Below are 25720 nucleotides of genomic sequence, written 5' to 3'. Positions count from 1 at the left end.
ATAATTCTTCAAATAAAATCATCTCAAGTTTGGTTGAGATTTCAGTTATGCAAAGATCCAACATCAGAGCCAAACTCAGGTGGGAAATGTTTCTTTTCAAAAGGAACATAATGAGGAAGCCAAGAGGATCCCACTCTAGATAGAGACTAAGATTGTCCTCCCAGCCTTTCCCCAAATGTACAAGTTTTCATCCGTTAATCACACAAGGTCACCTTCTGTCTGAGTGGCTTGTGGGCTTGCAGGAGCAGTTCTTATTTCCCTATTTCTCGTGTTATCAAGTCCTCTATACATTCTGTATAATTCATTGGTTGGAATTCCATCTATCATTTCAAAACCTACCCCTGCTCTCAATAAAGCAGTAAACATTTCTTTCCTTGTTACTCTCCTTTGGCGCCAAGTTTGCTGGTTATTCACCCTTCTCTCTCGAGGAGATCTATCCCTTCCCCAGTCACCTAAGTCATGTAACTGTAAAATCTTATTTATCACTGTTGTAAGACGGCTCCCTACTTCTCCAAGTAATAAATTCAAAATTAGTTGTTTATAAGCAGGGGGAGCTGTCCTAATTATTAAATTCCTATGAGGCAGTTCCATTGGATCATTGTAATATTTGTCTGCAGTTCCTATCATAATGGCAGTCTTCATTACCTCCTCCTTTAGTCTCATGATACAATCTCTAAGTGAATACCAGGGTCTGTGCTCAGTGGGCCACATAGAATCAGTAGCATATCTCTTATTGCATCCCACAGCGGCTAATGCCAACAGAGTAGTCCTGCTATCACCATCTCCTTGCTGATGATGTTCCCTAAAAGCTTGTTGAACTAGAGGATCATGGCTGATACCTATGAATCTCATGCAGTCTGTCCCATCTACTGATATTCCACTGGCCCCTTGATCACTGAGTCTTACCATCCAAGATATCAATGGTTCTCCTATTCTTTGGCTGAATCTACTCAAAATATCTGTGACCTCTTGCGGTGAGAAATCTTCCTGAATTTCCCTTGTAACTGAATCTTCACCTCGGGTTTCTGTCTTCCTCCTTTGTATGGGTCGAGCCCTTGTCTGATCATTTAACCATCTCCTATTCTCTGTGTGAGGCACATCCTGAACCCCAGTAGTGTTTTGTGCCTCAGCCCCTAACATTGTCTCATTCTCTCCCCACTCACTTCCTCTGCCACCATGGCTAGGACGAAGCAGGCAGTCAGGCTCTTTCTGGGCTGGGTTGAAATGCACTCTGGGCTTTTTTGGTCTCCTGTTGCTCTTAGCCACATTAATAGAAAAGTTCTCATTTGAGTCAGTTTGGTCTCCTGCTATCTGAGATTCCCCTTCTTCCTGTGGGGTAGGAGTGCCCCCATGTCTTTCACTTAATCTCAATCTTTCGTATACTAGCCGGTAGGCTGATAACACTATCCAGCTTTGCCTAGATAGTGATGCCCCTGACTGAATCCCAACTTCTCGTAAACACTTTTCCAAATCCCTAGGATCTCCTCTCCGTAGCCTTGGTTCCCAGTTTTCACAGGGTCCAGCTTTTTTAGCCAATTCTTTTGCTAGGGAGGAATAAAATGGATCCTCCCATCCTGGGATATTCATCTCTTCCTCTGGAATTGTTCTGCTTCTAAATAGAGATCTTATACCTAGCGATCCCATCCTCGTCGCCAAATGTATTAGGAGGGCAGAGTTTATAATCTCAAAGAGGATCATAAACATGTCTGAAACGTTCGGAACCGCCGGATATAAGAAACTCTCAAAGTAGAAGGCAGAAGAATCAAAACATTTATTTAGGCTCCACAGTAACCAACCCATGAACCAGCAACCCCATTTTGATATATTGATCAAAAGCTTCCAGGCCCAATAAGTACGCCTTGAAAGAGTAACCAGGAGGCTACAGAGAAGCATGATTGCGTAAAGCAAAATCATGTTTCCCCCTCTATGGTAATAAGATTACCCACTGGACTGAAGTCTTTGTTCAGCTTCCTCCCGTAGGTCAGCTCTGCTACTGGCAGCTCCTGCTTCAGCTGTGGCTGTGGCTGTAACTGTCGCTGTAACTGTCGCTGTAACTGTCGCTGTAACTGTCGCTGTAACTGTCTCTGGCTCCAACCGGAAAAGGAAAAGAGAATCTTCAAGCTGTCCTCTCCCCTCTTATAGAGTTTTTTGACATCATCAAGCACCTCCTGAACGACCAGGGCCGATTGGTTCTTGACTTGGCCCCTCCCCCTAGCGTAGCCGTTAACACCTCCCCTCAGCCAGCCCCATGACTCATCACACAGGAAGTTGTCTGGTCCTGCCCCGGAAGAGCAAGCCCCAGCATCCAGGGAAGCTCAATGAGGTAAGCTGAGTCATTCAAAGAAAACAAAGGCCATTCTGGCTACAGGGGGAAAAGATGGTATTGTATTGAAGCAAATATTGTGTGGATATTTAAGAAAGAATAGCATAAATTATGTTTCAGGTGATCCATATTGTCAAAATTCATTACTAAATGAAGTAGAAAGGCAACAGTTGGATAATTTAAAAAATAAGTTTTGTGATTAAATTTATTCATAGAATTTTAATTTATGACAATCATAAGGAAATCTAAAATCACAGTAGACTAGCATATTGAATATAAGGTGATTCTTGGAGAAAAAAAAATCAGGGATGGAAGCATTAGGTCATCTTTATGGGGAGTTCCTGGTGTGGACATTCCCTCTATTACTGCAGATCTGCAACTGTTGTATTATTTAACTCTCTTAAAAGGTTCTCTGGGACACTAAGAGTTGAAGTGAATGGCCTGATCACATGGGTAGTATAGGGTAGGGACAGGACTTGAGACCAAGTTATCATGAGTCTAAGATGAGCCTTCTGTTGACCATGCTACCCTGTTTCATTATCTATGCCTATGGTTATTGTGGTTGTTGTGGTTGGGGTTGTACTTGGTGTTGCTATTTGTTTATCTATTCTAGGGCATTATTTCTTAAAATATGAGTGCTTCCCAACAATCATATTTATCAATCAATTGATTTGTTCAAAATAATTTAAAAATAATTCACAACTGAAGATCATAAAATTTTGAGTTGGAAGGGGATTTAAAAATCTCCTAACTGAATTTTTACAATTTTAGAGATGAGAAAAATGAGACCCAGAGTGGTAAAGGTGTCAAGGCTGAACATATTTTAATACTGGAGTAAGAATTTAAAGTATGACACCCAATAGAGCAATCTCTTTTTTAAGGGAGATTGTGGAATAAGCAAATTTATCCCTTACTCTTTGGAAATTAGAGATTATAAATGAAAAGGTAACTAGATTTTTTTAAGGAACTAAAGACTGCATCTTTTATACTATTGGATTTGAATTTGAATAAAAAAAATATGAGCACATAAGATTCTTTCAGATGGTTTACTCCATTTCGCCATCTTCTCAGATGAAGAAAGCAAGGAACTAAATGGTTGCAGTTTTTCAGTATGTCAAATCTGGACCTAGAGGTCAAGTTTTTGGCTCCTATTTAACAATCTTTCTACTGCACCAAGTTGTATCCTCATTAATTAGAATACTTCAAGATGGTCTCATTTAGCTGATTACATACACACACATATACATGTATGTGTGTATATATATATACACATATATAATACATACACACATATATACATATACATACATACACAATGCCATTGCTTTTGTGGGGGGTAGGAGGATTGATTTCTGCTGTCACAGTGTTTTTGAGTGATTCATTCAACACCCAATTTTGTGGCATCTAGAAATAGCCTACCAAATGGACTTTTTCTCTTGTTCATTTTTCTTAGCTAAATTCTCATTCTCTGTCTCTCTCTAACATGTACAAACTTTTTTTTCTCATTTTCTCCTTACACATTTTCCTAGGTCACCTAAGGCAATCTAAAAGCTTTATTTAACACAACTGGAGGCTCTTAGAGAAAACAGGGTTTCTGACCTTAGTTCTAACCCTTTCAGTATTTTAGGTGCCTTCTTTAATATGCCTCTAAATTTCTTTTCATGTCTCTAAAAATCTGTGGTTGTCTATAATTTAACAGAATAGGTCATATATGAGAAAAATTAATTTATGTAAAAGGTCTCAAATAAATGATTAAATAATCATTGCTATGAAACTCAGTACGTTATTGTTGTTATTGTTTTAGGTTCAGAGAAACATGCAACCTCTTTTACATTATTTTTTCTTTCCTGTTCTGAATTTATTCTTCTCTTAAAGAAGTGATCCCCAAGCTGCACCTCTATACAGTCTTCAGACATACTATTTCAATATAATTTTTTTATTTTTTTAAATTTATTTAACATATTTAGTTTTCAGCATTGATTTTCACAAGAGTTTGAATTACAAATTTTCTCCCCATTTCTACCCTCCCCTCCACTCCAAGATGGCATATATTCTGGTCGCCCTGTTCCCCAGTCAGCCCTCCCCTCTATCACCCCACTCCCCTCCCATCCCCTTTTCCCTTCCTTTCTTATAGGTCAAAATAAATTTCTACGCCCCATTGCTGGTGTATCTTATTTTCTAGTTGCATGCAAAAACATTTTGGTTTTTTTTTTTGTTTTTGAACATCTGTTTTTAAAACTTTGAGTTCCAAATTCTCTCCCCTCTTCCCTTTCCACCCACCCTCCCTAAGAAGTCAAGCAATTCAACATAGGCCACATGTATATCATTATGTATAACCCTTCCACAATACTCATGTTGTGGAAGACTAACTACATTTTGCTCCTTCCCAACTCATCCCCCTTTATTGAATTTTCTCCCTTGACCCTGTCCCCTTTCCAAAGTGTTTGTTTTTGATTACCTCCAACCCCATCTGCCATCCCCTTCATCATCCCCACCCCATTTTTTTATCTTCTTCCCTCTTCTTTCCTGTGGGGTAAGATACCCAATTGAGTATGTATGGTATTCCCTCCTCAGGCCAAATTTGACGAGAGCAAGATTCACTCATTCCTCATTCCTCACCTGCCCTCTCCCCTCCTCCACAGAACTGCTTCCTCTTGCCACCTTTATGTGAGATAATCTACCCCATTCTATCTCTCCCTATCTCCCTCTCTCAATATGTTCCTCTCTCATCCCTTAATTTGATTTTATTTCTTTTAGATATCTTCCCTTCATCTTCAACTCACCCTGTGTCCGCTCTCTCTCTTTCTCTCTCTTTATATATATATATATATATATATATATATATATATATATACACATACATATATACATACACGCACATTCGCTTATATCTATATCTATATCTATATATATAGACATATATATTATGCATATTCCTTTCAGCTACTATAATATTGAGGTCTCATGAATCATACACATCATCTTTCTATGTAGGAATGTAAACAAAGCAGTTCAACTTTAGTAAGTCCCTTATGATTGCTCTTTCTTGTTTACCTTTTCATGCTTCTCTTGATTCTTGTGTTTGAAAGTCAAATTTTCTATTCAACCCTGGTCTTTTCACTGAGAAACTTGAAAGTCCTCTATTTTATTGAAAATCCATATTTTGCCTTGGAGAATGATACTCAGTTTTGCTGGGTAGATAATTCTAGGTTTTAATCCTAGCTCCATTGACCTCTGGAATATCATATTCCAAGCTATTGCCCCCGGGGGCGGTGGCGGAACTGTGAACTCCTTCCACTCCTGCAGCTTTTCCCACTAACCTTCTCTGTTGTCTTTGGTGTTTGTGGGTTGAGAAGTCTGGTAACTGCCACAGCTCACTGATTCAGGGCACTAGGGCCCGCTCCGCCCAGCTCCTGGTCTGGTTGTTCCAAGCAGCTCACACTGGGCTGTGCTCTTCTCTGCTCTCCGCTCCCAGCTCCCAGCTCCATGTGGGATAGACCTCACCCAGAGTCCATCCAGGCTGTCCTGGGCTAGAGCCCTGCTTCCCTCTGCTGTTTTGTGGGTTCTACAGTTCTAGAATTGGTTCAGAGCCACTTTTTATAGGTTTTTGGAGGGACTCAGCAGGGAGCTCACTGCTTTCCAGCCACCATCTTGGCTCCACCCTCCTCAATATAATTTTTTAACATCACAATCATAGCATCTTAATGTTTGAGGAAACTTAAGGTCTCCTAGTTCAACTTCCCTCAATTTATAGAAATATCCTTGAGAAATAATTTTAAAACTTGTTTCAACCTCCTGTTGAAAAGGAAACAACTAATTTGCTTGGGAGCCTGTTCTACTATTGAATAACTCTATAGATGGCCTTCATTTTGGGACAAAATTTTCTTCTCTATAACTTTTACCTCTTGGGCATATTTTTATATTCTTAAGGAAAAGAGACTTCCTCTGTTTCTTCTCGCACTTGATAGCCTTTCAGATATTCAAGATGGTCATGCTATCCTCTCCCTACCCATGACCAAAAAAAGAACCCAACTTTTTCCTAAGCTATACTCCTAGTTTGTTCTACTATCCTAGTCTCTCATGTTCAGGAATTTCTCTGTTCTAGCCAATATCTTCTCAGTAGTCTCTCAAAATGTTGTAACCACAGTTGAAGTTGAAGCTTAAACAGGCTGTCTTGGGCAGTAGATTCAGTTTTTGTCTCTGGAACCATATTTTAAGATTTTCCATATTGATAGAATCTGACAGGGTTTATTTCTAGTTTTCAACATGGAAAATGAGGGACAATGAGGCTTAGTAGATTTTAAAAATTTCCAATGAGTAAAACAATATTTTTAACCCAATACTTGGTTTTCTCATGTTGTAATTTGCTTTCTATGAAGCCATATTTACATGTGTCTTATTACATCCATGTTAGCCTTAACTTTCCTCAAATGGCAATCACTTCTTTGCTGTATAAGAAACTTTAAAAATAAATTTTAACAAATGTTTTTACACATTTTTATGTGCTCTAAAAATGAATAACATATGCAAGGAACAGTTTCAAATAAAATGAACTTATATTTTAACTAGAACAGAAATAATCAATAAAAAATTCCTGAGCGAAGAAGCCATAGTCTCATTAACCTCAAAATTTTGTATTTTCTTCCAAAGATAATTTCACTTGATGCAATAGCTAACTGTAACTTTTCAGATCAAATATACCCATGTATGCACTATACAATACTAAGTATTAGGATATTTGAAGGCATCCACTCATTGTAGATAATATGTACATTTTTTGTGTCATAATGTCTAGGGTATACAAATAGGTGTGTGGAAGTAACAATGCCTTACGCAAAGCAGTTGACCTTTTTTATAAACTTAATTAAAAATAGAATGTTTGATAAAATGAATTAGCCCTCACCTTCTGAAGTTTTTTTTTTCCTTTACCAATAAGATGATATAACTACTCTTAAGACTGAAGGAGTATTGGTTAAATTAATATAACTCTAACTTTAATAAAAGTTCATTTTAAGTGGCTGTATTTTTCTTTTCCATTGACATCATAGGAAATACATGTTGGCTTATGTAATATACATGATGATATTATAGAAATATAATGCTCTAATTGCTGAATTATGAATTCAGCAAAAATAAGCAATTTTTTCTGATTTTTTTACCTCAATGTCTCAGATGCCGTTTGTTGTAAGTGATGCCATTCTAAAAAATACTCCTGAGTTTATAATTGAATTGACTGTCTTATTGAAGTAGTAGTAAATGAAGTTCATGTTAATAAAATACCAAGATAAATGACCAATTTTCTGAGGTCTTATTTTTATAAGAAATTAAAACTAATATGGTTTTACTACAAACTGAGAGTAGGGGGCCCATATCTGACCAATATATAATGGTATTTATTCTAATCAACTTAATTCTAATTTGTTGATGCTTTGACAACATAGTGTCCATGGAATTGAATGTGATCCCTCTCTAACATTATCATACGATCTAATGATTTTTGCCCAAGAATCAGTGATATAGGCAACAGTTTATAATGGCAATGTGTTTCCACATCTATCGTATGTTATATATGCTACATTCTCTCTCTCTCTGTCTCTTTTTCTCTCTCTTTGTCTCTCTTTATCTCTCTCTCTCTCTCTGTCTTTCCCTCCTTTCTCTCTCTCTGTGTCTCTCTGTATCTCTATCTCCTCTCTCTCTCTCTCTGTCTCTGTCTGTCTGTCTGTCTCTCTCCCTCTCTCTAGGCGTATGCATTATTGTTCTCATTCAGCCTGGCATCTTAAATAAAATCAAGAGATTTTAATAGTTTGGAAAACAAGAAACAAAACCTAAACCCACCAATTAATTCCAAATTACACTAAAGATAGAGAAAAAAGACAGGATTTCTTCAACAAAGGGAAGCAGCAAAATAGAGAGCCTCCTACTCCATAAAATCAAGGAACAAAACAGGTGCTGCACCTAGAAGGTTGAGAGACTGAAAATTCAGCTGAATTGGATTAGCATTCTTAACAAGACCACAGTCATTCAGTCTCAGTGAAGAATTCACTTGATTCAGTTAGGGCTGACACTGACTCAATTTGGTGCCATCATTAAGATGATCTACTGCTCAAGTAAATTTATGTTCACAGGTCTAGGTTGCATCTGAGTCCACAAAGTCAGACAATTATGTTCCAAGTGCCTAGATAGTATTTTCAGAGAAAAACAACATTTAATGATGCTGATTCCTAGTGAAATTTTCATGTTATTTAGCAAACGTTGAAAAGATGACAGTTTGAGTATCTTTCACTACTTAGTAGAATACATAATAATTTGGGGGGTGAAAATGTAGTAAGTATCCCAGGTTTTTCTTTGTTTGTTTTGTTATTTCTTCAGTTTTTAGTTAACATTGATCCCAGGTATATCTAAAACCACTCCAAAGGCAATTTCAATTAAATTCACCTTAAAAATGTTCTTTTTATAACTAGATCTTTAAATAATCTTTTTGTATATTCACTGATTAAATATATTAAAAGGCCAAATACTCTCTCTTTTTAGAAGTAATCATTATTGAAAAATTACACTTTATTAAAATCTTAGTAGACAAGTACTAAAGAGTTAAATTACCCATGCAAAATGCATTTTGTCAGAAGTGATAACTAAAAGCAAATTACACTGCTGAATATGTGATATGCCTTTAATGCAAAGACTTTGGGAATTAAATTAATTCTACATATGGTCATTTAATAAGGAACAAAGAACAAAGTAACAGATCACTACTTCCTAGTACTTTGTAAATTTTTCTGTTGGGAGGAAGCCTATATAATCATACATACATTGCATTCTGGGCTTTCTATTTTGTATATTGACCTCATTATAATATGCCCATGGAATCTTAATGTGCTTGGATCTGTGGTGTTGACTTTAACATGCTAAGGGTTGTGATATTATGAAATGTTCCCAACAAATCCATATTTCTGGAAACATTTAAGACTAAACAATGTGGTGGCTCTGCAAGTCAGTGATAGCTGTCTTATGTGTCAACTTTGTCAAATAAAAAAATGAGGACCAAGCTAGACAACCTTTTATTCATTCATTCATTCATCTTTTCTTTTATTAAAAGGATATTTCTTTTAGTTTTATATCCCTAATTGGAAAGAATCCTAATTCTGAATTTGGTGGATCTGACTTCAAATCCCAACTTTGTCACTTGTTACAGGTATTACCCTGGACAAGTCACTTAACTTCACTGGATCTTAGTTTCTTCATCTATAAAATTAGAGTTTCTGAAGTCCTTCCCAACTCTAGATCTATAATCCTATCTGAATAATCATCTCTCCTGCAATTTGTGGGTTAGTCTCAATACCCTTAAAAGATTCTTTTCTTCTCAGTGATATTATGCTTACAATGATCACTAGAAAGACAGGGATAGGATTAAGACAGTAGTGCATGAAGGAGAATGATGATGAAGCTTTAAATGTTTGCCTTCCAGGAGAGGAGAGAGATTACAAGAGATAAGCAACCATCTCATTCCTGTTTGTGATGTGTTCTCCCTGAATCTATGTTTATCGCTTTGGTTTTAGAATACTATCATAGTTCCTTTTTTATCCTCCATTACCTACCTAGCCTTCGTAATTTGTTCCCTGATCTTTGCTGGTTGGACTTAGATCCTGTTTAGTGAGGCCTATTTTCCCCTGGCATATTACTGGTTCCTAATCACTACATTATATTTGTTACACCACCCTGTTACCATACCAGGATTCCTCAGCAGCAGTGAGGTACAAGACTATTAAAATGCTAAGAGAATTATTCATCTTTACTATTCATGATTCTACAACCTTAGTGGTAAGGTCATTTGAGCATGGAAAAAAATGCCTACTTTGTTCAGAGAGTTAGGTGAGTTGCTGAAAGAAATAGGATGTTTGGAGAAGACATGATCATTGGCATGAAGGAAACTACAGGTAATAAGTGTATTACAGAGTCATACCATCATATCATTTAGAGTTTAATGGGACCATACTGATTTAATTTTCCAATATACTCATTTTACAGATCAAGAAACTGAGACCCAGAGAGGCTAAGTTTCTTGCTTATGATCAGAAAAACAGTAAAGGGGAATGATGAGACTCAAGCTCATGTCCCCTGATTTGGAATACTGCACTTTCTTCTATAAGATGCAAGTAGGAGAGTCATTATCTATCACATGGGGCAGAAGGCCTCATGGACTCAGTATTATTTGAGATGGATTTTAAATGATGTATACTGATTCAAAGTTGAAAGGATCAAGAGACTTAATTGGTGATGACATAGAGGGGAGACATTTCAAGTAAAGGAAATAGCCTGAGCCGACATATTGAGATAAAGAATCATAGGACATCAAGGCAGTGTAGTGCATTGGAAAGAGTCCAAGGACCATAGATATGTTTCCTGATCTGCAACTTATTTCTTAGGAGACTTTACACAAAGTCATTTTAATGTCCTATTCTTCAATTTTGTCAACTAAAAGTGAATGGGCTGAACAAGACACATTTTAGCTACCTTTCTGTTTTATTTCTATGTGATTCTGTGTTCAGGAAGCAATTATCCAGTTTGGCTGGATCATGACTGTGTGGGAATGAGTACTTTGACTAAATTGGAAAGGTAGCATTGCATTTTCATCTTAGAAGTCTTTTAAAGTGAGGCAGAAGACTTTTAACATTACTGAAGAGGTAAAGGAAGGAATTAGTAACTCAAAGATTTTGAGCAGTTGCAAGATCCATGTGTAAAAGTTTATGTTGACAGTATAAATAAGGATGGATTGGAATATGTGTAAGGAATTTATAGAAATAGTTCAGGGAGTTCTCAGTGACACAGTCTATGAGCGTAGTAATAATGGAACTATATAATAGAAAGCAGATTTCAAGAGGATGTGGAGAGAGTATAGATCATATTTGAAAACTGAATTAATATAAGCAATTAAAGAGGGGGAAAAGTCAAATAACACTGCAGGAGATGAGAAACACAAGAGGTCAGGTGAATGGTGGTATCACAGACAGAAACTGTGAAATCAGATCTTTGTGGAAATTTAATGGAAACCGTGTGTTTGTTACTGGACGTGTTGAGTTTTATGTGCTGGCAGTTTAGATACAGATCTTAAACTTGAGGGAGAAGTCAAGACTAGAACTTGAGAATTGGAAGTCTTTGCATGTATCAGGCATTTGAAGCTAGAGCACTAAATGTAGTTTCCAAGGCAGAAGGAATAAAGATAAGAGAAGTGGCAAGAAAAACCTTTGTGGAATATTACTGGCTCGAGTGGAGGATACAGTTTCAATGATGAAGTCAAAGAATAAGCAATGTGAGAGTTAGGGAAAGTTTGTCATTAATTAATTCTTCCTGAAGCTGAATGACCAAGAAGGTGAAAGTACGCAGTAAGAAGAGGTTGTCAGTAATGTAGAAAGTCCAGAGGAAAATGAGGACTGGAAAAAGGAGGGACTTTCATATTTGGTCATAAGGCAATTGGCAATGACATTGAGAGTTGCAGTAGAGTGTCAGGGTAGAAGCCAAATGTTATAGGGTTGTCAAAAGAATGAATAGAATATAAGTGATGCCACTTAAGTAGGTATGTATACCTATACATGCACATAAACATGCGCATGCAGATAATTTTACCATTTGCCATGAATCATTCACAGTCATTTACTATAACAGAAACATTGGATTAGAATTCTGCTGGAAGAAAGCTTTATTAAAAATTTAGACTTTTATCTGAGAAGACAGAGGATAATAAGATTCATCATGGAATAGACTTTTGGATGCTCCCCCAACAAGATATTAAGGTGACACTATTTTCATTGTAATAGCAACATTTTTTTTATTTCAAATATTTCTAGGATGGAGGGTGCATTATTCAGTGCTGTACTAGTGTTTAAAATGTCAACTTCTGTTATATTTGTTATATGATATATACAATTCCTATCTTGGATACATTTTAAAAGAAAAACCAATGAATGAGCATTTCAAATTTACAATTGCCTTCAGTAAACACCTGCATTTTAATGTAACTTAAAGAATTAGAATTTTAAATTAAAATTGGTCTTCAACCACATCTTTCTAACTGTTAAGTATAGCTGTCTCCATATCCTTCATATACCACATTGCCATATTAATATAACTTAATTGGTAATATTTGCTATATCAGATATATACATGGCGTGTTCTCTGCACCCTACGAAAAAGAAGTGTACTCCAAAGTAGCATTTTCCACATTTTAAATGATCTATATACAACTGATCACTAAACTAATATGTAATAGATAATTCTAAATATAACAAAATACAGATAATCCAGAAGGACCTCCTCTTGAAATTCTTTCATAGACTTTCTTTAAAATTTATTCACTGTCATTATTGTTGAAGATAGACATTTTAATCAATTTTCTAACATCTCTTAGACCTTCACTATTTTTGCCTACATTCCTTCTACCATGCTGGCATGATCACCCCTCAGACCTCATTATGACTCAGAATTGAACTACCTCCATTTCTTAGAACTTTTAAACTTTACTCTCTGGCCTCATCCTTCCAATCTTTGATGATATTTACAGCAAATTTTTATCTGCTTTTATCTGATTGATCCCATCCTTACTCTCCCTGTCTATCTTCACCACTATGGCTTTCTTTTCCTGCATACTGCTCCTCAATGCCATGACTGTCCATTTTAAATTTTCACTAGCTGTTAACTTAAACTCTGTCAGCCTCCCAAACCTCATACTCATGCTAGTCTTTTTATTTTTAACCTATAAATCCTTTTCTCTAGGTAACACTGACCACTCAATTATTCAATTTATCTCTTCCTGCTCGAGGAATACTGAACACTGTTAAAAAGTAGCAAAATAGATCTGATTTCACTCACTAGAAATTTATGGTATGGTTAAGCTTAGCTATACCTTTGCTGTCTCTTTGCTGCAACTCAGCAATCCTTCTCCTTAATCTGTATTGACTACTTATCTCATTCTCCCGCAGAGACTATTACAAGTTTTTTTTTTTTCCTTTTCTTTCTATCTCACCCCCCAACTGGACTTCCACACTCACACTTACAGCAGTTCCCACTTGACTGAAAAGTTAGAGATATTTCTATTGTTCTGATAAGTCTAATGCTTTTACCTTAGCATCCATTAAGGTAATCTTTTAGAATATTGTTCCAGATGTCACTCCTCCACTCTCAGGCACGTTTCTACTAGATTCACTCCATCTATATATAAATATGCTTAAGCCCCATCTCCCTCCACTCCTTTTATTCTTCATTAAATTATGTTATGTTATGTTATTATGTCATGTCATATCGTATCATATCATATCAAACTATATTATATTCTTTCATTATTCCTTCATTCTTGCACACCAATCAGCTACATCTTATCCCTCCCCTCTTCACTTCTAAACTCTTGAATAATTTTTAACCTAGATAGCCTTTCCCTTTCTCACTAGTCACTCTCCTCAAGGTTGTACAAATCATGGTCTCAGGCAATCTGACCTCTACACTTCCAGATCCTCTTTCTCTATGTAATGGCTTTATTAAATCTTAGCAGTGATATTCTAATCAGCAAATTCAGTGGCCCTTTCATTCCAACTTGAATTTCTTTGATTTCTCCAACTCCTCCTTTTTATATCTCTATGGGTCAGGGGCACAACACTGTCATGGTTCTCCTTATATCTTTCTAAGCTCATTTTTTCTCTGTCCTTTATTATTAGCTCCTTATTTTCTTCCCAAAACCATGACAGTGTGCCTCTTATTTTCTTTTAGCCTACTATCTTAACACTCCAAATTTTCTGTAGCAACCTCATTGACTCCAAATACTTTAACTACTACTTCAGTGTAAATTTTTTCCGAATCTATAGCTCAAATTGTATCTTCTCTTCTGAGTTCTAGGTTCATATCTCAAACAGCATAAGGACATTACCACCCACATGTGCCCTCAGCACCTTACAATAAGTATACCTCAAACCTAACACATTATCTTTTCCCTTATTTTTTTCCTGTTCTTAATTCATTATTCTATATGGGACAATACCTGGTTTCCGTCTTCCCTACTTTCCAAAAGCACTGTCAATATTCTAGAAAAATCTTTCTTAAAATAATCTAAACGTGATTATATTATGATTCTGTTCTGAAATATTCAGTGCCTCCTTGTGGTTTACTGAATGAAATTCAAACTTCCTTATGCTTGACATTCAAGGCATTCAACAATTGAACACTATCATGCCCTTTTGGCCTTGGAGTTCCTCCATTATGTATTCTGTACTCCAACTGAACTGGCCCACTATTTACAATTGTCTTCTGTTTTTCGGCTTCTTTGCTCAGTAGCATTTCTCATTCTGTTCTGTTGATACAACTTTCTCTCCCCTTCTAAGACTATTTAATTTCTACTCTAAACCATCTTAAGACACCTTTCTTTCTGTACCTATCTCCCAAGAAATTGTCAAGATATAATGTAGGAATACAGATCCATACTCTAGTATAGTACACAGAAGGCTGAGAGTTGCATTGATCATGCAGGCATTTTCTGACCAGATGTGATGGACCATGCAGGAAGATGGAGGGGGGAAACACTATGAATTGAACTATTTTTCATACTTACACCTTTCCCAGGAGGGAATATGGAATAGATGCCACCTTTTTAATGAAAACAAAGGAACAAAAACAAAATTGAATTCTATTGCTGAAGAAGGTTAGGAAAGGAACTAACAGGCAATGGGCTAGAGATATATTGAAAAGAGAGTAAATGGCTGAATTTAGAGCTGGATCCAAATAAACTAGCAGCAGTTGGTGAGAAAAAATGTAGTCTAGTTCTTTATATCAACTCTATCTCCCCATCCCCACACATATTTCTCTAGAGTATACTGACATGAAAATCTCCATCCAGTGGAAATGAGAGGTTAAATCTCAATCCTTTTACTTCAATACTCAGTTTTGCAGAAAGAGAATTGAGGAAAAAAGGAAACATCAACCCTGGCTAGAACCCATATTCCAGTGTCCTATGCATTTTTAATGTTTATTTGCATTTTTCTATGCTAGTTCATACTGCTAATAAATTTCATGAGCATTATCAGTGCATTCTCCTTAGCCAATTTGTTTTGGAATGTGAGATTGAAGGTAAAAGTCCACTTGAGGGGAAAAATGGGGGCTTGTCATTTACTATAAGAGGTAGAAAATTTTAAATTTTTAAAGTAAGATGTTTCAGAGGATAAATACTAATAATAATAATAATTAGCATTTGTATAAACATTTTTAATTTACAAAGCACTTAAAAATACTTATTTGATCTTCCAAAAATCCTGATCAATAGGTACTATTATTATCCCCATTTTAAAGATGGGGAAGCCGAGATAGACATTGCTTAAGTTACTTGTTCAGGGTCAGATAGATTCAAAGTCAGATCATTTGTACTCCTGTCCAACACTGTATCCCTTATGTGACACAGGTACCATGAACCTAAAGAAATTTAACAAAGAGACAAGCCTGTGGTATATCATATGATGTCTCTGAGTTCATTTTTTTGATGTTGTATCTAGCCAGGCTTACAGTCCTTAGCCCCCATCCCACACACATTTAACTACTCATACTTCAAAATTCAATCAACTGCTGCCTCCTTTAAGAGCACCACTCTATATTTCCATAATTACCACCCTTATTGAGAATACTACAAAATTCTCCAGGATCTATTTCTGTGAGTTGGTAACAACTTCTGTTTCATAAATTTCTTATAAACCTATCATACGTAACTGTAAATTACATTATGGAGGGAATTTATCACCTCCATAGGGGCTAAATAAGGTCTCTCCCTCTTCTTCATCCAGGTACTCAGAATTACTTCAAAGCTAGCTAGGGCAACCCTTTTCTTCCCTGTAAATTGACATTTACTACAATTATAGAGAGTTTGATATTCCCCTGCCCTCACTGATGTTAGAAAGCAAGGCAGCTCTCAATAAAACCAGCACTTGATCCCCTAAGCCTTCCATGGGAAAGAGTTGTCTGAATCATCATAGAGGACAGAAAGTTTACCATTTAAAAGGTACTTGAGCTTCCGGGTATATGGCACCTTCTGAAGGAGGAAAAATCTTGATGCCAAAATAACTCTATGATGGGGAAAGAATAAGGAAGAGCCAGAGGCAACTGGAAATATGTCCAAAAGAAATTCATTCTTACTTCTGAAGTCATCAAGCAGACTAGATCATAGAAATGACTGAAACAGAGACCCTTTGCCTTCCTAGGGTATCACTTATTTGTCACAGATATGGCTTCTGGGAGGTAGGACACTTGATCTGGACAGTAATGTGCATGAGAATATAGTCATTGATTAGCAAGGACAAACCTCTTGCCTTGAGATGGGAGAGTGTCATTTTAACAATTGGAGATCACTTAGGTTAGGTTGGTGCTAACATTGGTATAACAAGGCTGCCCTCAGTGTATTGGAAATTCATGTAAATATATTTTGAGGGAGCAGTCTATTTAAATGGATTGAATAATATATTACAAAATTCATGGAGCCATGTAAGGTATGCTGACTAATCAAAGGTCATGTAGAATAATGGTAAGGGAAGAGGTACTTAAGAATTTATTTGTTGTCCAATGAAGATTCTTCAGACTTTCAAAGCAGGGTTGGTGGGGCTATGCTCGGACAAGCTTTATGTTCCTCCCATTCTTTCCCTACAAACCAAATGAAGCGGGGAGTTCTCTCTCACTTCATTGGTAGAAGTCATAAGAGCAATGTATACAGTTACTGAGGTTATCCCTCAATGGCCAAGTCCAAAGCTTCAGTGAGGCCAGGATATCTAGGGTTTTCCTTTCTCAGCCTGCCATTAAGTATGAATTTGCTGGCTATAATCAAGGGTATGCCCAATTCTAAAGTAGGGGTTTATGGTGATGGCCCAGTCTACATTTAGGAAGGTGGGGAGTTCCCATTTCTGGTGGGGCAGAATATAAGTGCCTCTAAGGCAGGCTAATCATAGGGTAAGGGATGGGGTAAAACATATAAATCGAGGAAATCAAACCCTTTTCTTTTAGGAACACTACTTCTGCATGTAAGTACCTCCACATATCAGCCACATAAAAAAGGGAAAAATGGTGTGCCAATCTGGAGGTTCTAATAAACTTAACTGACTTTGAGAAAGCAATTCCTGAGGGAGCTCCCCAAGCCTATGAAATTCAACTGGAGATTTCAGCATTGGTCCATTAGAGCATACCCTCAGGAGCTATTGAGCCAGTGACTCATCAGATTTCTGCTTGAATTTCTCCTGAAACCACCCTTCTTTTTGGGGTGGGGGGCAGTCTGACTTTATTAGCCAAAGGCAGGCCTGACACCTTAGGTGTTCTTGGGTGGGTGGGTTCACTCCTTCTTTACCACTGCTGGCTTCTGGCTCCTCAGGATGATGCTGGCCCTGCTCAGAGAAGCCATGTGAATATCTTTCCAGTGTTTATTCTTGCCGATGATGTGCTGGATGCTGTTGAGTGTGGCTTAAGCACTTTTGTTGATTGTGGTCCTCGCCCACAGAGTGACAAGCTTCCTCTGACCTACCCTCTGCTTCAGCACCACCACAATGTCCTTGCCGTCAGAGGCCGGTTTAATGCCTACCATCTTCCCATGGATCAGCCCATTGTAGTGGAACGAGTTTTGGGCCTTGAGGTTGTTGGGCTCGGTGCTGTACATCTACTTGCTGTGCTCGATGAGGAAGCTGGAGCAGTCCTGAAGGACCATCCACTGCAGGTGGGCTGACATGGCAGGGGACTTGGGCAGGGCGGGAGTAGAGAGGCCTCCATGTGGTGGCATTCAGGACCACCACTCTTTCTTCTTGGTGGAAAAGACCTATCCTCCCATTACCCAGTCAATCACCCTATTCCTTGAAGTAGTAATATAGTAATTTGGGGACGTTTTTTAAACACTTAGAATTCCTAAGTCCCTTCTTCACTTACACTTTCAAGGCTCTGATCTCATCAAGAAGTTGTATCAGTTAACCAGACAACAAGTGAAAGATTAATAGCTCTAGGTGGTCAGTTGTCACCCTCTTCAGAGAGATTCTTTAAAATTCATGGTGACCAGAGTATCACTGGATGTGGGTTAGATGGGGTTTCCAAAAAGCTAGCTAATTTTTTAATTTGCTAGGGCCAAATTCTTTTCAGCCTGATTTTGCTAGCAGTTCAACTTCAGCTGGATAGGTAAGAAGAACCAAGAGATGCTGGACTTGGCACTTTCTATATATTCCCAGGCATCTTCCTCCAGTAACCACTGAAGTAATTGCTCTGCACCAATATGAAGTTCCTTTTCCCTGTAGGCATGACTCTCCATACACAATTAGAAGGCCTTTCGCACCTGGGTGCCATGCAATGTCTTGCCATCTAACCCACTCTCTCTATTAGCAGTGTCCTTCCCCTGACACATCCATGATGTGAGTTGTGAATCCATCTCATGTTGTCCTAATTACCAACCATATCAAGTGTTTGGGGTAGGTTTAACACTAAACTCTTTTAATTTGGATTAGGTCTGGGACAAAATGAGTTACTACATTTACTTTACTATATCATAGGAACTATATACAATAAGGATCTAGTAGCACTTTTCTTCTATAAATGTACCCTACCCTCCATTTATATATGGCTAGGCATCTATGGTCAGCAAGTCTAGGGTAACTCTAATGGTCTCAAACAGCCATTGAATCAGAGGGGACCTGATTCTGTAGAGGCAGGATTTTTATACCCTTAGGTAAGAAGGAAGCTGGAACAAGGGAGACAGAACTGGATTACATCCTAGGGATAGCTTTGTTGCCTTTTAGAAGAAATTATTTCCTATTGTTGGGAAGTGGGGGAATCCTGAACCTATCACAACAGACAATCAAGCAGCCCAATTATTTGTATGGGATAAACTCACCCTGAAAATAACAAAGTCACATTCATCTATTGCTGTTTTAAAAAAAAGTTATTGTATTTTTACTTTATTTTTGAGAGTCTTGGTTTGTATTGAAGAACACTTTTGAAAATTTCACTTTCAAAACTATATATACAATTAGCTCTTCTTTTATTTGGGTGTACTGTTCAACCTTCAGCTCATCACATGTGCATAAAATGATTTTATGGAACAATATGTTCATTACATAATTAGACCCAATAATTAAAATATTAAAATCATTTCAGCAAGAAATAAGTTTTATAAAATAAATTATGTTAATAGCTCAAGCATTTCCTTTAACAATCTTCTCTCCACTATCCTTTGCTCCTTTCATTGAACCTTGTCTTGTAAAGGTGATGTATAAAGCAATATAAAAAAGGGGAAGTTATAGAATATGCAGTCTTTAAAATAAAGATAAAATGTTCTGACTGAAATTTTAAGAAACATAATGTCTGTGAAATTAATCATTACAGGAAAAAGGAGATGTTGAATCAGGTATACTGCCGTGAAATTTGAATTAATTGTGGTAATTTTTAAAACATGAAAAGAAGCCAAAAATAAATTTTGGTTGTAATTTTTATTGTGTAATAGAACATAAAGAGGTGGAACTAACTCCATAATGGGAGGTGAAGCCACTGTAAGGTTTACTAATGAGAAATGCACTTAGGTGTTTTCTAATTTCCAGGTCACTCCTGCAGCACCACCTACTGGCTGATTTTGAGAATAAAATTGCTTCTTTTAGATATTTTGCAAAGCTCCCATTTTTGCAATAACCCAATGTCCTCTTTATTGGTTTATAGATACATTTAACAACCTGGGTTAGGGACAATAGACATATGAAAACAATGACAAATGTATCTTGGATTATTTTTGTAGGTAAAACCTGTCTCAACAATTAAAAACACACTGGAATTATGATGATGTTTCGGCTTTTGCTATGCATATATCTTATGCTGAACATTTAAATAAATGGATGACTGATTTGAAAAGCACTTTAAAGGTCTTTTGAAAACAAGATCCCAATATTTGCTTTGTATGGTCATAGGTTTCCCAGTTTTACAATTATTTCCTCAAGCTTTCTTAAAAGTACCATCTTTGACATATTGTTTTGTTTCTTTGTTTACTAAGATTTTCCAAGACTTCAAAACAAACCAAAATCAATGTTAGATTTAATAAATTTTTGTCAGGTGAAAAATTCTTAAATAAAGGAATACTTTGTTTGATATTTCTTAAAATTCATAGAAAATCTCCAGAAAGGAGTTATCTCTGTTTTCTTTTTTTTTAAATGAACATATTTTAAATATGAATTACACTATGGGAAAAAAACAAACAAACAACTTTTAAAATGTTAAAAAGTCTTGGTATATACTTCCCAAACTTAGCAGAAGATTATTTATTTATAATTGTATTGGAAAAACTCTGTCCATGGTAATGCTCACTGCCCAAATTCAATTCAATATAAGCACTTCTAAAGTACAAAGCATGGCTCCAGACAGTGGTTATAGATGTATACTTGACACACAACTTTATTCACTCCTCCTTCATGAAGTTTCTGGAGCATTTTACACTGTTAGCAATTCCTTGTTGTATATTATTCCTTCTTCCCTTCACTTCAGAAACACCAATATCCTGGTTCTCCTCATACCTCCCTAAATATTCTTTTTCTTTTTGACAAAGAAAAACAAAGTTTATTAAAGATGCACGATATTGGGTAGACTCTAAAGAGTCTAAGCATTTGTGACACTTGTATTGACAAGCGTACCAAATTGAATCTGAAGTGGGTTGGATCTGTGTACCTTCATGGAGGCAAGATGGATCTTATATATAGAAAGACTGTGGTAGGGATCAAGGGGTGGTTCTGTGGTGATGGGAGGAGGGGTTTAGGGAAACCTAAAACTCCTCCTAAGGAAGAGTCTAAGGAGGATCCTGATGGGACTGGAGTGACTAGAGGTCAGACTCCAGGAATGGCTTTAAGGGTGGGAAATAGCTGAAGGCTACCTGGAGGTGACAGACAATGGAGGGCTAGACTTGTTTAAGGGTAACGGATTTAGGTATAGCTTTTTTGATAGGATCAAGGGTGGGAAATCACTAGAAGATAGGATAGGCTATTTGGGCATGAAAAGACAGATCAAGTAGGAAGATTCAAGGTGGTTTCAAGGGGGTTCCCAGAGACTGTACCCCATCATTCCCCCTCAAACAAATGGGACCCAAATTCTTTTGGGGTAATGGGCAAGGGTCTCAGTTTCTGAAACTGTTTCCTGCTGGGAAGGGGTGTAGAGCTGTCCCTGCCTTGATGGGTCCCATTCAAGGGATACATAGCCTGAGCAGTCATCTGGAAGTTGGTGACTTGGCTCCTGGAGGAGACAAACCTGGCAAGGAGGTTAAGCAAACAAGGACCAAACAGTCAAGATAGGAATATAGAGAAAGGACAATTTTCCTGGGATAAAAGACAATTTCTCTGGAGGAAATTAAAGATGACTATGGCAAGGCCAAAACATAAGAGGAAAAGGGCGTGTTTGATAGGGGAGTTTTTTTTCTTTCCCAGTTGCTCCATGGGCATGTAGAATATGTAAAGGATATTTTGAGTCAGTAAAAACTTTTACTCTTTTATTTCCCCATAGCTCTAGGGCTCTAGTGGGTGCTCTTAACTCTGCCTTCTGGGTAGGGGTCCCAGGGAGCAGGGATTTGACCTCTGTGGTGTGGTGGAGACTGACTACTATGTACCTAGCCCTCCTATCCCCTTGTCCTGTGTACCACACTGCTAAGGGGTTTGGGAGAAGAATTAGGTCAGGGGCAGCTAAGAACAAGGCATGATATTTGGTGAACCTGTGGCTAGCCAGCCACTAGTGGCCCTCTGCTTCCAAGATGCTCTGAACTTGATGGGGAGTCAGAACTTCCAGGGGCTGGCCAACTAAAAGTGTAGAAGCTTCTTCAATTAGAATGGCCATAGCAGCCACAGAGTCTAATTGTTTTGGAAAAACAGGCAACCAGCCTGGAGTCAGGTCCTAAGGACTTGGTCAGGACTCCCAAGTCTGTCCTCTCCTTTCATCAACATACCAAGTGAAAGGTTTTTCTAGATTGGGTAGAGCTAATGCTGGAGTGGTGGTCAATTTAGCTTTTAAAGTTTCAAAAGCTTAAGCATGGCTGGGTCCCACTCCAGAGGGAGTGAGTCAGGGCCTTGAGTAGCAATTAATGTTTGCAGTCCTTCCCAGGCCTTGGGCTTAATTGGATATTGAAGGCAATGGGGGAACACTTTAGGGTCTTTAAGGAAAACAGCGGGTGGGGTTGCATGAGTGGCTTTCCCAGGAATTCCCTGATCCCAAACAATTGGCTGAACTGTCTCCCAAACTTCTGGGGGAACATGGGGAGGTATGGTAAACAGGGAAAATGGAGATTGGAGGTTTAACTAGGGAAAATTGGCTCCCCAATTTCACCATCAGGTCCCTTCCCAACAAGAGGGCAGGGCAAGAGGAGAGCATAAGCAAGGAGTGTTCAAACAACAGATCCTCACATATTCTGGGGAGAGCGTATGTCTGGAGACATCCCTTAATTTCCCCTTTGACACCCATAACCCAATGGGTCAAGGGGTGGGTAGGGCCAGAGTAATTGGTTAAAACAGAGCCATGATAAAGTGGGTAACTTTACCTTCAGTCTCAGTTTTGCCCAGGGCTTGGTGAGAGAGGTAGAGAAAGTGAGAGCACTGCCAAGTCCCATGCCCTTCCATCATTCCAAGTCTCGAGAAGTCTGGAGGACAGGAGGTGACTCCACCACCTTTTTAATCTCAGGGACAATCCTTCCTCCAATGTGCCTCCTGGTCACATGAGTATGGTCCCAGAGGTGTTGGTTCCTGATTCTCCCTCCAGGAGGGTGCCTTGAAGGGGCACTCCTTGTACTAGTGACCCTCTTTGTGGCATTGCAAGCAGGTTTCCCCATTGCCCAAGTCACCAGGCTTCCTCCAAGGGGTCACTCTTGAGGGGTACGCCTTGGGTCTTTTCCTGGCCATGGCAGCAGCCAAAAATTGAGCATGTTCTCTGTCTCTATCTCTTTCCCTGTGTTCTCTTTCCTCTGCTGTGACCAGGTCTCTGTTATTAAAGACTCCAAAGGCTGTCTCCAGTAATTGGCCCTGAGGTGTTTGAGGTCCCATTGCAAAATTTCTTCAGTTTCCTCCTAATATCTGGGGAAGACTGCTTAATGAAATATATGCTAAGGATTGCTGCCCTTTCAATAGAATCAGGATCTAAATCTCTATATTTCTTAATAGCTTCTACTAGCCAGTCTTGGAAAAGGGCAGAGTTTTCCTTTTCTCCCTAAGTAATTTCCCTAAACTTTGAAAATTTATTTGCTTTAGAAATGCATTTCTTAGACCTTCTAACAGGCAAATTACCATATGATCTCTCTTTCCCCTCTCATCACTCTTGATAATCCCATCCTGGGTCACTAGTGACAATAGCATCTGCTCCTTGGAGATATTTTGTGGGGTCATTGCTAGCCAAATGATCCCCAATTTTGGGGGGTTTGTTCCCAGATTTTGCTCTTCTCCTCAGTGGTACAACAGGTGGAGAAGTGAATATCCAAATCATCCCAAGAAAACTCAAAGTGTAGGGACACATCTCTAAAACCCTCAGTAAATAGTGGGGTCTTCTGAGTTTCTCCCCAGTTTCTCTTTAACTTGAGTGAGATACAAAATCGAGAACTGAACATGTACTTTAATTGTTCCACTAGGCAAGACAGGTACTTCCTTCAGGGCAAAATGCCTTGAAGGCACTGTGGGGACAGGAGCTTGGGGAGGGAGATAAAAAGTCCCACTTCTTGTGTGGGAGGGGCTGGGGAATGCTGGCTGATCTGTATTAGAATGCAAGTCCTGGGGATCCAGCTGACAAGGGAGAAGGTCAGCTGGCACTTGAGGAGAGTGTGGGGTCAGAGAGGAAGAAACCAAAGAGACCTGAGTGGGCACTACCACAGGGAGAGGGCCAGGGGAGGAGGTACTATGCTGGGGGCAGATCCCGAGGCCACAGCTAGAGTGGGGTTATCTCAGGGGTAGGGCCCATGGTGGTAGATACTGCAGGGACTGCAGTAGGGGCAGACCCCAGGGCCAGAACCTGAGTACAGGTCACCTTGGGGGGAGGGGCCAAAGGGGGAGCTGCCTCAGTGAGTTGGGGAGCTCTAGCTACAAGTATCTTACAATCTTCTCTGAGTATGTGGTTCTGAGAGAGCTCAAGGAAGGCCGTCCTGTAGGAAGCTTCTATCCATTTTCCTTCTCCGAGACAGTATAATTCTGACTGCAAGAGAGTTTTATGTTTTAAAGTCCCAAAAAAGGGCCATACTTTGTGGACCTCTAGGTGATACAGAGGCCAAACAGTGTTGCAAAAGAACACCAGCTTTTTCCTTTTAAGTTCTATAGAGAAACTAATTTTTTCTCAATTTTGTAAAAGATAACCCAAAGGTGAACTTTCGGGAATTGAAAAGGATTGACCCATTATAGGTGTGGCGGCTAGAAGTTCCTTCTTCTTAAAGGAAGATTTGGAAGTAAGCATTGAGAAACAAAAAAAACAAGACAAAACAAAACAAAACAAAACAAAACACAAAAAGATACCTGAAGTTTTCCCAATTCATTAGCACCAAGAGAATTGAAAGAATTCGGCATACACTTTCAAATGGGGCATCTGTCCTTGTCCTCCATGTTCCAGAAGCTGTGTAGCATCAGGCTGAGTACAAGACAGCCTCCTAGTCACCCAACCTAATCGGAAGGTGAGGCCCAAAAAACAAGTACTTTGGAGAGCTAGAGAGGGACAGGGAGAGGCAGAGGCTTACATATCTTCCAGTCTTGGCTTGAGAAGAACTTGAGATTAGCAGTTTCTCCTGGTCAGGGGACCATAATGTTGAGGTTTTTAGGGGTGTTCAAGATCCTGAAATAACAATGCACTGGGCCCTGCGAAATGAATTTGACCCAAGCTTTCTTACAGCCAAAGAAAAACAAAGTTTATTAAGGATTAGCCATATTGGGTAGACTCTAAGGACTGTGAGCATTTGTGATGTTTGTATTGACAAGGGAGTAACACATGACTGGGTTTCTGCACTAAAGGTTCTGTCAAAGTTGACATCCATAAATCTCTCTACTTTGGTGGTGGCCTTTCAACCAAGTCTCAGACCAACTACCTGAATTATGTTATGTTGCACATATACATGTCTGATTTTGTGTGTGTGTGCATGTGTGTGTGTGTGTGTGTGTGTGTGTGTGTGTGTGTGTGTGTATGTACATTAAAGGTAAGTTAGCAAGATCAATTAGAATCATAAATCCACCTTTGGGAGAGGCCTCATTTTTAGCTCATGTCTATGCGACTATCAGCAAGATCAAAGAATGTGGCTATAGGCCACTTTCCTTTCTCTATCTCCCATCCCCTCTCCCACATGATTGACATTTACTAATATGCAAACATTTCACTCTCACCCTCATTTCCTTTTCTCAAGATCTCCTGAACCTCATGCCCACTAATCTCTTTTCTATA

The 25720-nt window shown here is 38.4% G+C and overlaps 1 pseudogene; it reads right to left on the bottom strand.

The window, feature by feature from the left end:
- Positions 1–17660: 17660 nt before the first annotated feature.
- Positions 17661–18050, bottom strand: LOC118834295 (annotated as a pseudogene).
- Positions 18051–25720: the final 7670 nt, after the last annotated feature.

The sequence above is a fragment of the Trichosurus vulpecula genome, chromosome 1 (genome assembly GCF_011100635.1).
Source record: "Trichosurus vulpecula isolate mTriVul1 chromosome 1, mTriVul1.pri, whole genome shotgun sequence".
In the NCBI taxonomy this organism is placed as follows: domain Eukaryota; kingdom Metazoa; phylum Chordata; class Mammalia; order Diprotodontia; family Phalangeridae; genus Trichosurus; species Trichosurus vulpecula.
The sequence above is the reverse complement of the archived record's forward strand: the minus strand, read 5'-3'. Positions and strand labels throughout refer to the sequence as shown.